This window comes from Aethalodelphis obliquidens, unplaced genomic scaffold (genome assembly GCF_003676395.1).
Source record: "Aethalodelphis obliquidens isolate GAN/ISIS:26980383/991018 unplaced genomic scaffold, ASM367639v1 scaffold76, whole genome shotgun sequence".
NCBI lineage: Eukaryota > Metazoa > Chordata > Mammalia > Artiodactyla > Delphinidae > Aethalodelphis > Aethalodelphis obliquidens.
In genome coordinates, this window is record NW_020838020.1 from 2,978,795 (window position 1) to 2,990,690 (window position 11,896).

Here is an 11,896-nt window from a genome sequence, read left to right on the forward strand (position 1 = left end):
CATTTTATGTGTAAGCAGAGTTTAACCTCTTTGAAGATGAGAAATCATGTGAAGAGAGACATCACATGGACAAAGAATGTCCAGCCAAGCAGCAAAAGCTCCAGACATGTAATGAGTTCATTTAGGACCATCCGGCCCCGGATAAAGAAAGTTGCATGAGTCACCACAGGCAAGACCAGCAAAAGAGCTGCCCAGCTGAGCCTAGCTTACCAAGCTGTCAACAGAAAGAAATGTGAATAAATAGATGATGATTGTTTAGAGCTACTAAGCTTGTTATGCAGAAATTTTTTTCCCAAAACAGGGGTTAATAAGCCTTCTGTGATTTTTGCCAGTCAGACACATCTTGAATATTGAGTCTGTTTCTCCACTCCACGACTGCAAAATACATTTGACAAAATATGTCTAAAGGCTGATGACCATAGTGCTGACATATTCAAATACCATATTAGATAAAGAGATAGCAGCTGCTCAAAACTACTAACCTATATTCAGAAATTCCTGGAAGTGTGGTACAAGACTACTGCCTCCAGAAATAAATGTGCAGTGATACCTTATCTATGTTCTACCAAGCTGAGCAATTGCATCTCACTCATAATTTTTTATTGTAGTACTTTGACCAGTGGATTGCAGCTCTAATGGGAGGTATGTGCCTTGACATATATTCCTTAATGGGTTATATGACATGCAGAGTATAAATGATAGGAAAGAAATGGCAGGGATATGTTTAACGAATTAAAGTGGACAGAATTGACTTCAACTTCAGTTTTCTTGTTTTTGTTTTTATGAGAAAGTGCACCTTGTACAGTGCAGAGACCTGCAAGCTGTGCTTGAGGTGGAGCCTCACCTCCCCAAACAACTGCAAGTTAGTGTACCTATCATAGGCAGGGATGCTGGTATGTTAGGGACCTGTATCTAACAAGCCAAAGAAAAATCGTTCACAATTGCACAAAGAATTGCTCACCAGTGTGCCTATTGTGTATCATTTAATGGAAGCAAAATGAGTTGGGGACTTATTTCTTGTGAATCTTTTCATGGATTCTGAACTTAGTATCATGTGACATTGAATCAATGGTTGTATAGCAGGTAGATTAGGGGCAGAAGTAGAACTGATACAAACACACCTATTCGACACGTATAGAAAAAGATTTATACGGTGAAAGACAATATGGAAGAAAGGAACTGATAAGACTTTGATCTCTGGATGGTGGCCAATCCATCCATAGTCTGAAATAGTGAAAATCTTGCCACATGTGACTAGGAATTTCTCCTTTTAATGGAATTTATATGATGTAAATTTGACTACAGTTGAATAGAAAAAAAAAACTGTGAAAATGTCTAGAAAATAAAATGTACAGTGACTATTATTGACTGTGTTGGCAAAAGTGAAACTGTCAGCTAGAGAATAACCAGGTAAATAATTTGAGGTCAGTATATGACAAAAAGAAATGGTTCATAATGATGTTCCAGTACTCTTTTGAAGATTGGAAGAAAATTAAGGTTAATCTAACAGTTTGATAGTTAGGTATTACAGAATAAAGGGATCTATTTGGAATAAGTAGCTACCTAAAATTAGTTGTGGTTTTGGCATTCAATTCATTAGTGACAAAAAAGTAACAGATCTCTCCTCTTCAAGGTGGTAAAACCCAGAGTCAGGTGAGTGTTCAAAAAAACTGAGAATTGCCTTATTTCCTCTTCCATGTTAAAATGGAACATACGTATTGAACACTGAAAATGCTAAGAGGGGCAATGCCATTTCATTGGTTATATGGTAATCAAAATAAAGTTGCCCCTAATGGCATGCTGCTCCCCCAAACAATTTTGGGAACAATAAAATTCAGTGAAACTCCAATCTTCTTGTTTAAGGAGCAAAAGGGCATTAAGATATAGTAGTAGATTAACTTCCTGAATTATCTTCCATGGAGTTTGAGAGTATGTAAAAGGTTAGAGCAATTCAAAAAGGCCAAAGAAAGAGAAAGGAGACTAAGTGTAATGGTTTAAAAGAAGAAAAAGATTAAGCCAGGCAGAGTTGTTCTGCTCTTTATTTAAAAAAAAGAAGAGGGAAGTAAAATAGAAAAAAAATAAGTACCCACAAAACATCTACTTTACATCCTTTAAACACCTCTTAAAGGATGTTGTCACATTCAATCTATCCTCTACTGGGTGAGTTTAAAATAGGTAAAATGAAAGGATAATTAATAGAAAGGCTGAAACATGGTGAACAATTCATCTCATCTATTTAGTCCAGGACCTTGAAACTGTATCTCCCAGCATGATCTCTATGGCTGTGTGAAATGTTTAGGTTAAATATCAGGGTGTGTGAAGCAAAATTTCTTTGACTTGTTGGATACAGGTCCCAAATACAACAGCATTCCTGCCTATGACAGTGAAGAGGCACTGCAAGGACTTCAGTAGAATTGGGTGGTTATGGAGATACTTTCTTGTAAGGCATTCAATGAATGAAATTATTCGTTAATGAAAAAAAATTGCAGATCAAAGTACTGGAAGCAAAATACCCCTAAATACATAATTGCAATGAATGAGACATAAGTGGCAAACATTGCTGTTATGTCCTTTAGGTCAAATTTCATTCAGAATAAATTGGACATGAAATTTGGTAATGAGTACTAGGTAATATAAAATTCACAAAGGGCAACAGAAATTTTCAATTTTTTTTAATAAAAGAATTTATCTAAATTCTAACATCACAACAAATATTACAATGGTGTTTTATAAACCTTTTCTGCGATTATATTTTTTTAATTGAGGTATAGTCGATTTACAATGTTTCAGGTGTAGAGCAAAGTGAATCAGTTTTATATATGTACATACGTATGTGTATATATTATATATGTATATATATATATATACACACACCTATATATGTATATACATATGTATATTCTTTTTCAGATTCTTTTCCTTTATAAGTTATTATAAGATATTGAATTTAGTTCCCTGTGCTATACAGTAGGTCCTTGTTTATCTATTTTATATATAGCAGTGTGTATATGTTAATCCCATATTCCCAATTTATCCCTCTCCCATTTCCCTTTTGATAACCATAAGTTTGCTTTTCTATGTCTGTGAAAACATTTAGAAATGTTTTCTAAATAAGTTCATTTGTATCATTTTTCTAGATTCCTCATGTAATTGATATCATATGATATTTGTCTTTGTCCGACTTACTTCATTTAGTATGATAATCTCTAGGTCCATCCATGTTGCTGCAAATGACATTATTTCATTCTTTTTTATGGTTAAGTAATATTCCATTGCATATATGTACCACATCTTCTTTATCCATTTATCTGTCAATGGACATTTAGGTTGCTTCCATGTCATGGCTACTGTAAACAGTACTGCAATGAACATTGGGGTGCATGTATCTTTTTGAATTAGAGTTTTCGTCTTTTCTGGATATATGTAGAGGAGTGGGATTACTGGATCATATGGTAACACTATTTTTAGGTTTTTTTTTCTGAATTCTATTTTATTTATTTTTTTATACAGCAGTGATGAATTGGGAGATTGGGATTGACACATATATACTAATATGTATAAAATGGATAACTAATAAGAACCTGCTGTAGAAATTTTCAACTTTGTTTTAAAAATGTTAGAAGTGGGGGTAATAATATCAATGCATGCTACAACAATTTGAGTTAGGTTAATGAGAAAGGTAAGAGGGTCATGGAGACTGATGCTATACTAACAAGGAATGAATAATATAGTACGGTTAATAACAGTATCTGATAGGAACTATCTAAAATATGCAACAGACTAACAGAGATTGGTATTATGTGACATTGTGTTAACACTTTGTTTTCATACTTAGAGTGAAAAATTTTAAAAACCTTACAACTGGGCTTCCCTGGTGGCGCAGTGGTTGAGAGTCCGCCTGCCGATGCAGGGGACACGGGTTTGTGCCCCGGTCCGGGAAGATCCCACATGCCGTGGAGCGGCTGGGCCCGTGGGCCATGGCCGCTGAGCCTGCGCGTCCGGAGCCTGTGCTCCGCAATGGGAGAGGCGACAATAGTGAGATGCCCGCGTACAGAAAAAAAAAAAAAAAAAAATACACCTTACAATTGCCTTTATATGATTGGAAACAATACAATTTTACCATATTGTCAAAGGTATTAAAATTCTACCTTGTACTATCATACTTTTTGTGAGGAGAAATTTGGTCATGATATTGGTGAAGAGCAGGCTGAATCACTGTGCTGTTGGCATTATATTAGTAACAGAATTGGAAAAAGAAGTAAAAAATAAAAAAAAAAGCTTGACAACAAAAGTTACACATAAATCTTAAAGAGAATGATTGATGAGTTTCAAAAATTTAGAAATTGGTTAAGACTATGAAATTTGGGAAATTAGTTGCCTGGTGCCTCAAGAGGCTTCCCCCAAAATAGAGGTAATTAGTGTTTCTGAAGAATTTAACTACTAAAAAGACAGTCCATATTTAGTGGATATATCTCATTCCAAATTATGCACCTTCCTAATTTGGTGAATTTAATTACTTCTTTAAAAGAGGCAAAGTGAAACAACTAAGTGACTAGAAGAAGACTATTCAAATGGACATCTAAATATGGTGGGATATAGAAAGTGTTATAGAACAGGACTTGTCTAGTCCACTGGGACCATAAGGTCTAAGTGAATATATGATATTAGATTTTACCAACTCACCACCATGCTCATTGGACTTAGCGACAGAAGTCAGATAATGCTTCTCCAACCCCTTATTACAGGCTCCTAGAGTCACAGACCTAAAAGCTACCACATGCTGCTATTATATATTTTTCTTTTCCATAGAAACTGTTCCCTTGTAATTAGGCTCTAGTAGAGACAGCACCCAATAATAAACACATATGGAAACAATAATGGATTTGCTTTCTTAACTATCCTGCATGGGAGTTGTGGATGGGAAAAAGACTAGAATAATCCAAAGAAAGTGTATCAGAAGACAATAGGGAAACTCTGAGCCTATGATTGAGACAATTGAGACTATTATGAGGATGTTTCCCAAGAGAGTTTATTTATCAAGTGAAAATTGTGTGTGTGCTGAATACTGAATACTGTAGGTGTTGCCTCAGGAGGATTGTCACATAATATGGCTACCATTTGCATGACAATCGATGAAACCTAGGACCTTCTTTCTCCCAGAACCCGTTGATGGAGTACCTGACCATATGACCCTCTTATTAATAAAACAATGCAAGTATTATGGTGTACCTATGATAACTCTCAGAAGAATGGAAATTTCAGCTATTCAGCTGATGGAGAAAAAGTTCTTGTAAGAGTAGGAAAAGGAAAACCCGTACAGTAGGCTAAATTACTTGCAGTAGTACATTTAGCTTTTGTACAAATGCTAGAAGCCTATTCTCAAGGGACATCTGTGGATTTTTTACAAATTCTTGGACAGTGGAGATAACCTACCTATGTGTTTGGTTAATGGGTCACAGACAATTGGAAAATTAAAAATACACACATGTGGAAATCCCTAATCTTGAAGGACTTCAGGAACCCCAAAGAATGAAGAAAAGGTAGTATGTGTTGGATGGTCCCTAAAAAACCTAGCAGAAAGTTCTGAAGAGGCTGGAATGGGATGTTTAAAACAATATTTGAAGTAGCAGGCTGAGTATAAGAGATGAATCTCCATGGGTACTACCAGTTGGACTGAATGAAGGTAAATTTCTTTGTTCTCCATTGAAGTACTAATAGTTGCCTATGGCTCTTCAGAATGACAGGAAAAGGTCTTTTTTTCTTTTTTTTTACTTGCTGTGGAATGAATTCCACAGAGACAAAATCCAGCTGATAATTATCAGTTAGATCATACTAGGCCATCACTTATAGCTTCCAGAGAATTTCCAAGTGTTTGTACATTCTCTGTTTTTGTTTGTTTGTTTTGTTTTGTTTTCTTGTGAATATCATTACTGAAGCAATGATCCAAAATGTTATAAAAAGATAGAAACAATGTGAATTATTTCAATTTGGAGCATCCAAATCTATTTTCTCAACTTAAAGGACCTATTTCACAATAACTATGATGTACTGTTCAACTAAAAGCACCATATTATTTGGACATATTCCATACATTCTCACCTTCAGAGTAAAATTTTGATAAGAAATTGAAAGGGGCACTTAAAACATTTGATAAAAAGTGGATAAAGGAACAAAGAGCTTGTCTGCATGATCAGATGACTGGATTTAACATTTTAATAGGGAGGATATAAAATGGGGTTATTTGGGGTGCAGAAGTGAGAATGCATGTGTAGGAGATGATACCATAATACAACTTTGTCTTTTCCACTTGACAAATTGTTTCTGTTGTAATGTAGTATCACATGATGCTAAGATCTTGATTTTGTTTGTTGGCTCCAATTGAGAGAGACATTTTGACACATAACTTTATTGCTAAGACTTCAAACCTCGCAGCATTAATTCCAAAAGAATTCCTGGTTGGATGGGCCTTATGTTTGCAGCTTTGAATGTGTTTTGTGTGAGAGATATCTCTATTCCTTTCAAATCCAGTGACATGAATGGATGAAAGGGAAGACATTGGTGCAGTTACACCCTTTGCCAATGTTATGGTTGAGGATTGTGCCTGAATTCCTCAACCCAATTCAGGTAGGAAGAATCCAGGTAAATCTAGGGATAACTAAAAACAGGAGAAGTGGTAGGTAGTAAAGTAAGGAACTTGGAAGTGAGTGATAACACCAGGAAAACAATGTTGTTTTTTTTTTTTCATCAACAGTATCTCAAGGCAAGAGAATGACCAACATTAGTTTTTGTTCCCTCTGGAAGACCGCCAGCACTGCTTCCTTCTGAGAAATGTCCATTGCACTGAAGGTGAGGTAGGAACTTTGCCAAAAAAGTTTTCTGTGTAATCCAGAGGAAAAAAATTGTGATTCAGCACTCTTTAATGACTCTACCAAATCTTGGTCCTTTTGGAAACTTCTTTTAGTTAAAGGTTTATAAACTCTGTTCACTAATTAAGCTCTTATGCTATAATCTAAAGGAGATACTACCTTTGAATTGCACAGATCTGTGATTGTACAATGGTTGATCACTTGTGCATTAGATAATTATGAACCAGGCTGATGCACTGTTGAAGTAGTTGCCAGGATATGAGGGATGTTGTATTTCTATAGTTTGCTTGGTGTGCTAAAGCCTGCTCTGCTGTTCTGAATATGTTAATTGGAAGTGTGATTAACTCAAGAATGGGAATCGAAAAGTGGTTGATGATAATAAGAAAGGTTAATATAGGGATGATGCAGGATCCACACTAATTGTTTTTGTCTTCTAAATCTCCAAAGAAACCCTCTCTGGGAAGTTCTTATGGTACATGTAGAATGAATAGATTTTAGAAGTAGAAAATGAACAAAAAATGAGTTCTCAATAACCACAATATGTGTGTGTAAATATGAATTTTCTATACTACAATCATGCTCAACAATAACAAGGGCAAGTGTAGAGCAAAGTCAACACTGTTCCTAGTGGTCTTGAAGAGATTCAGGAACCATTGATTTGTAGCTAAGTGTTTTGAGCCAAGCAGAAATAGCACTTTTGGAAGCATGCCACAGTGTTAAAATGTACATTGTATTCCATATAGAAATTTTAATGGGATTTCTTTGGCAGGAAACTAGCCAAATTTGGCAAGACTCAGAAAAATGATGAACAGGTGTGTAGAGCACATATATTCATGAAATGATGAGGCAATTTTCCTAAGTGGCTCTTTGGGAGAAGGTATAACCCCTTACATAGGATAAGCTCTTTTATATGTTGATGACCAAAAAATCAAATAGGTTGTGAAGAGTATAACTGAGTATCATGGAAGTACAGGCGAGAGGAGCTCACTCATGGAAAGAGTCTCAATGGCCCAAGTTGTGAAGAGTGTCACAGAGAAGCATTGAGTAGGAAAAGTTTCCTGATAACACAATTGGTGGAAACAGGGAAAAATACAATCTGCAATATATCATCTTAGTGGGAAATAGACAAATCATAGTACACAATGATATTTAAAAAACAGTATTTGTCAAAGTCCATTATTTGTAACTAGGTTATGACTGGGAGCTAAGCTTTGATAGGCCTTAAATTTAATAAACAGTGACTTTTAATAACTGCTTGTGTTATGGGGAATATGTAATATAAGTGAAATACCACTGGTATATTTTGAATATATATTTGGTGTGGAAAACTTTAATAACACATCTAATGGTATTCAGTATAATAAAAGATTTATTGTTTGAAAGTAACTGAGTAAAAAAGGATATTCCAATGAAAATAATCACAGAATGGAACATTATTTGGAAAAACTGATTTTCAAGTCTTAACTGATGTAGCTTCCATGGAAACTAACTGGACTGAAGAAGAAATAAATTTATTTTCAGAATAATTAGATATACATTAAATTCATCTCTCACATTTATTTTTTTAGAAGTACAAATAGTAGTAAATGAAGAGTTAAAAGTAAAATCAAATTGATTATAAAATATTCAAAAACTGAAAAGATGTGATCAAGACTAACATATCTAGTCAATCATACTAACATTCACAAAATTTTGCCTATCCTTTTGGCTACAGACAGGAAAAATCTTTCTGTTTGCAATGTCAAAAATATATCTTACAACAGGGAACTCTACTCAGTACTCTGTAATGGCCTAGATAGAAAAAAGTCTTTAAAAGAGTAAATATATGTATATGTATAACATATTCACTTTGCTGTACACCTGAAACTAACACATTGTAAATCAACTATTTCCCAATTAAAAAAAATGTATATATATATATATATATATATCTTTCAAAAGAGCTATTAAAAGGTGTTAAAATTATATGACATGACCGTATCCAGAGTTCAGGGGTAGACTATTGTTAAAGGGTTAACAGTGGGTCTAAATTCACACTCCATATCCAGGAACAACTGAGAATATGACCCTGGATTTACCTGCCCCTTGGAATGTGTTGACAATCTGAACAATGATATATCAAGCATATTATATTTGGTTATCAGAATTGTTTATTGTTAAACTCTTTGTTGAGTTGTGGTTGCCCTGGGAATGATGCAACTTGCACACACTGCTAGAAGGACTCCATGGGAAAAATAAAAGTTATGTGAGAGATGGGAAGGGCTGCTTTCATGAGTGGGCTCTATCTGTGCCTTCTTCAGCCTCTTTTGCCTTCAAACATGCCCCATGCATTGGAGACTCTGGAGAGCCTTGACTACTATGAAACCCTGGATGTAGCTTCTATTTGGTTGTGTGATATATTCCTTGCTTCCAAGTGAATGAGAAAGTGAGGAAGGACAAGCCAGACAGAAGTCATAGTCTATTTGCAATCTAATTTAGATGTGACATCCCATAACTTTTGCCATATTCTGTTTGTTAGATGTGAGACATTAGATCAAGCTCACAATCAAGGAAAGAAAATTGTATAAGGTAAGACATAAATACTAGGAGAAGTAATCACTGGGAGCTGTCTTAGAGGCAGCCTACCACACTTGTGAAGAAAATATTTGAGCATTGAATTTACATTTGTCTAGAAGTGAGTTCATATGACTTCTAAATTCTTTTCAATTCTATATTTCTATAATTGTATGTCAATAGTGGAGTTAGAGAGATTGTAGAAACATTTTTGAATACATTGTAAAAATTGAATGGTTTTTATATTTTATTTACTCTTTGGCTTAATACAAAAAGAATTAAAAATACTTTGATAAGGATTCATTTTGAAGATAAGAACTCAAAATACTTTGTCAAAATTCTATTTTTGTAATGTTAAAGTATTTTAAACTCTTAAAACTTCTATAATTTACTTTAAGTGAAATTTAAAATACTTTCTATTTAAATAAATTGTTAATATTATCATGAATTGTCAAAAATTTTCCCAAATCTATCTGTTTGGTGGGTTTATTTTTTTAAATGTGCTTTTCTCAAGCAATGCAAATATTTTTCCTTAATTTCATAATGGTAAGATTAATATAATTTTGTAATTACAAAATGTTTCACATTCACCTTTGTCTATCTCTCAGGAACTAAATGTCTTCCTGACATTTACAAAGTTTGAATTAAAATCCTGAGAGTCCAACCTACTTCTTAAATGAATGAGTCACACCAATTCATACTTGTTCAAAATAAATTTTTTTTTTATGATACCTGCCCTTCCTCTATACAGTTGTAGTATTGCTTAACCTAGGGTACTTTTTAAAGGAATGAAGCAAGCATTTATTAACTCTAAGTGCCTAGCTTGTTATTTTTAAATACTAGATTTCTCTAAACTGAAATTTTAACTTATTTCTACTCTAATATACAAAATTAACTTGTATCAAGAGGACCTTAATTTTTCTATTAGATAATAAGGAAACCTGATTGAAATATATACGAGGCTTCAATACCTGTGACTTTTTGGAACTCTCAGGAAAGATTCAAAAGATACATAATTTTTAATACTCTTAATTGACTTTTCAAAATCCATCAGAACTGATATCTAAGTTACAGATATTTGTATAACTGGGTCAGAGCAAATATTCTGAATGATCCTACAATGTTAAATTAAATAAGATACATAATTTTGCTTCTACTGCTGTAACCAGGATATGAGCAGGTGAAAGTCACATTTACAATGTCCATAATATTATCCTTTCCATATTAATATGTCCTGAACTTAAAAAAAATTATCTCTACTTTCTAAGCCTCTTCAGTGCAAAGTATACCTCTGTATGATTGCTTGTTGGGTTAAGAGGTTGCATAGATTACTAGATCAAGCTACATTTTACATCCAAATTAATGTCACAAGTGTAACAAATTGGGATGCTCAGATATTGTCAAACAATGTAAGGCCAAGGTCGGCAAATTAATTAGTATTACCATATAGACCTTTTGGCAGGAAAGAAAAGCTTTTTACTTGGAGCTGGGCATTCTGCAGGATTTGTCAACTCGAATCTGCCACTGGTCTTATTATCTCATTTGTCTTATTTAGGCTAAATTGGCAGTTATGTCTTCATGGCAAATGTTTGTTTTTACAAATGAGCAATGAAGCAGAATCTGGGAAACACACACTAAAATAGGTTTGGTGTAAGTTTTTAAGATATTTCTAGAGCTGGATCATCCATAGAAAATTTTCTTTACCAGTTGACTTTGTTTATATTTTAAATTTGTGGCTATTAGGGTAAATAACATAGAAATTTGAGTTCCTCTAATCAAATGGACAAAATATATTGAGTATTGAAAATGTGAATGACTTAGTTATGACATTGGACAAGTTAAAGAGTTTATTTTTGATTTTGATTTTTTAGTGTTGTAAATTAAAATTTCCTTGTGTGATCCTGATTGGCACAATCATATACCTGATGCACCTATGTGTGTATCTATATGTGTGCACAAAACCACACACACACATACAAACACATATATATATATATATATATATATATATATATATATATATATATATGTGTGTGTATACACACACATACACACAGGACTTCACTGTAGCATATTTTATTCTGATCAATAATATGTAAGACACACTTATTTTGTTTAGCTTGTGAACAAGAAGTTTAGAAAATTCAGTGATAGACAAACTCTATTATGAAGACATATAAACACAGATTTACATATACACACATACACATAGCCTCAGAATAGTATGGTGTGTAAGTAATATGTTATGTGTAAGTAATAGTATGTGTGAAAGTAATATGTTAACAATACTATATATGGAAATATATAAACTGTTTAATATATCCGTTAAGACTAGATCAGCTAGGTTATACTATATGTTACAAAAATAACATCATTCTTAGCAAAATATTAATTAAAAAAAAAGATATCGGGGCTTCCTTGGTGGCATAGTGGTTGAGAGTCTGCCTGCTGATGCAGGGGACACGGGTTCATGCCCC

The 11,896-nt window shown here is 33.8% G+C and overlaps 1 long non-coding RNA gene across 1 annotated transcript in view; it reads left to right on the forward strand.

Moving 5' to 3' along the window:
- Positions 1-6,557: 6,557 nt before the first annotated feature.
- Positions 6,558-11,896, forward strand: part of LOC113612403 (uncharacterized) — a 23,021-nt gene continuing 17,682 nt past the window's right edge. Inside the window, exons 1-2 of the long non-coding RNA XR_003429848.1 lie at positions 6,558-6,846; positions 9,385-9,434. This is a non-coding gene — a long non-coding RNA (uncharacterized LOC113612403). The remainder of the gene's footprint in view (positions 6,847-9,384; positions 9,435-11,896) is intronic.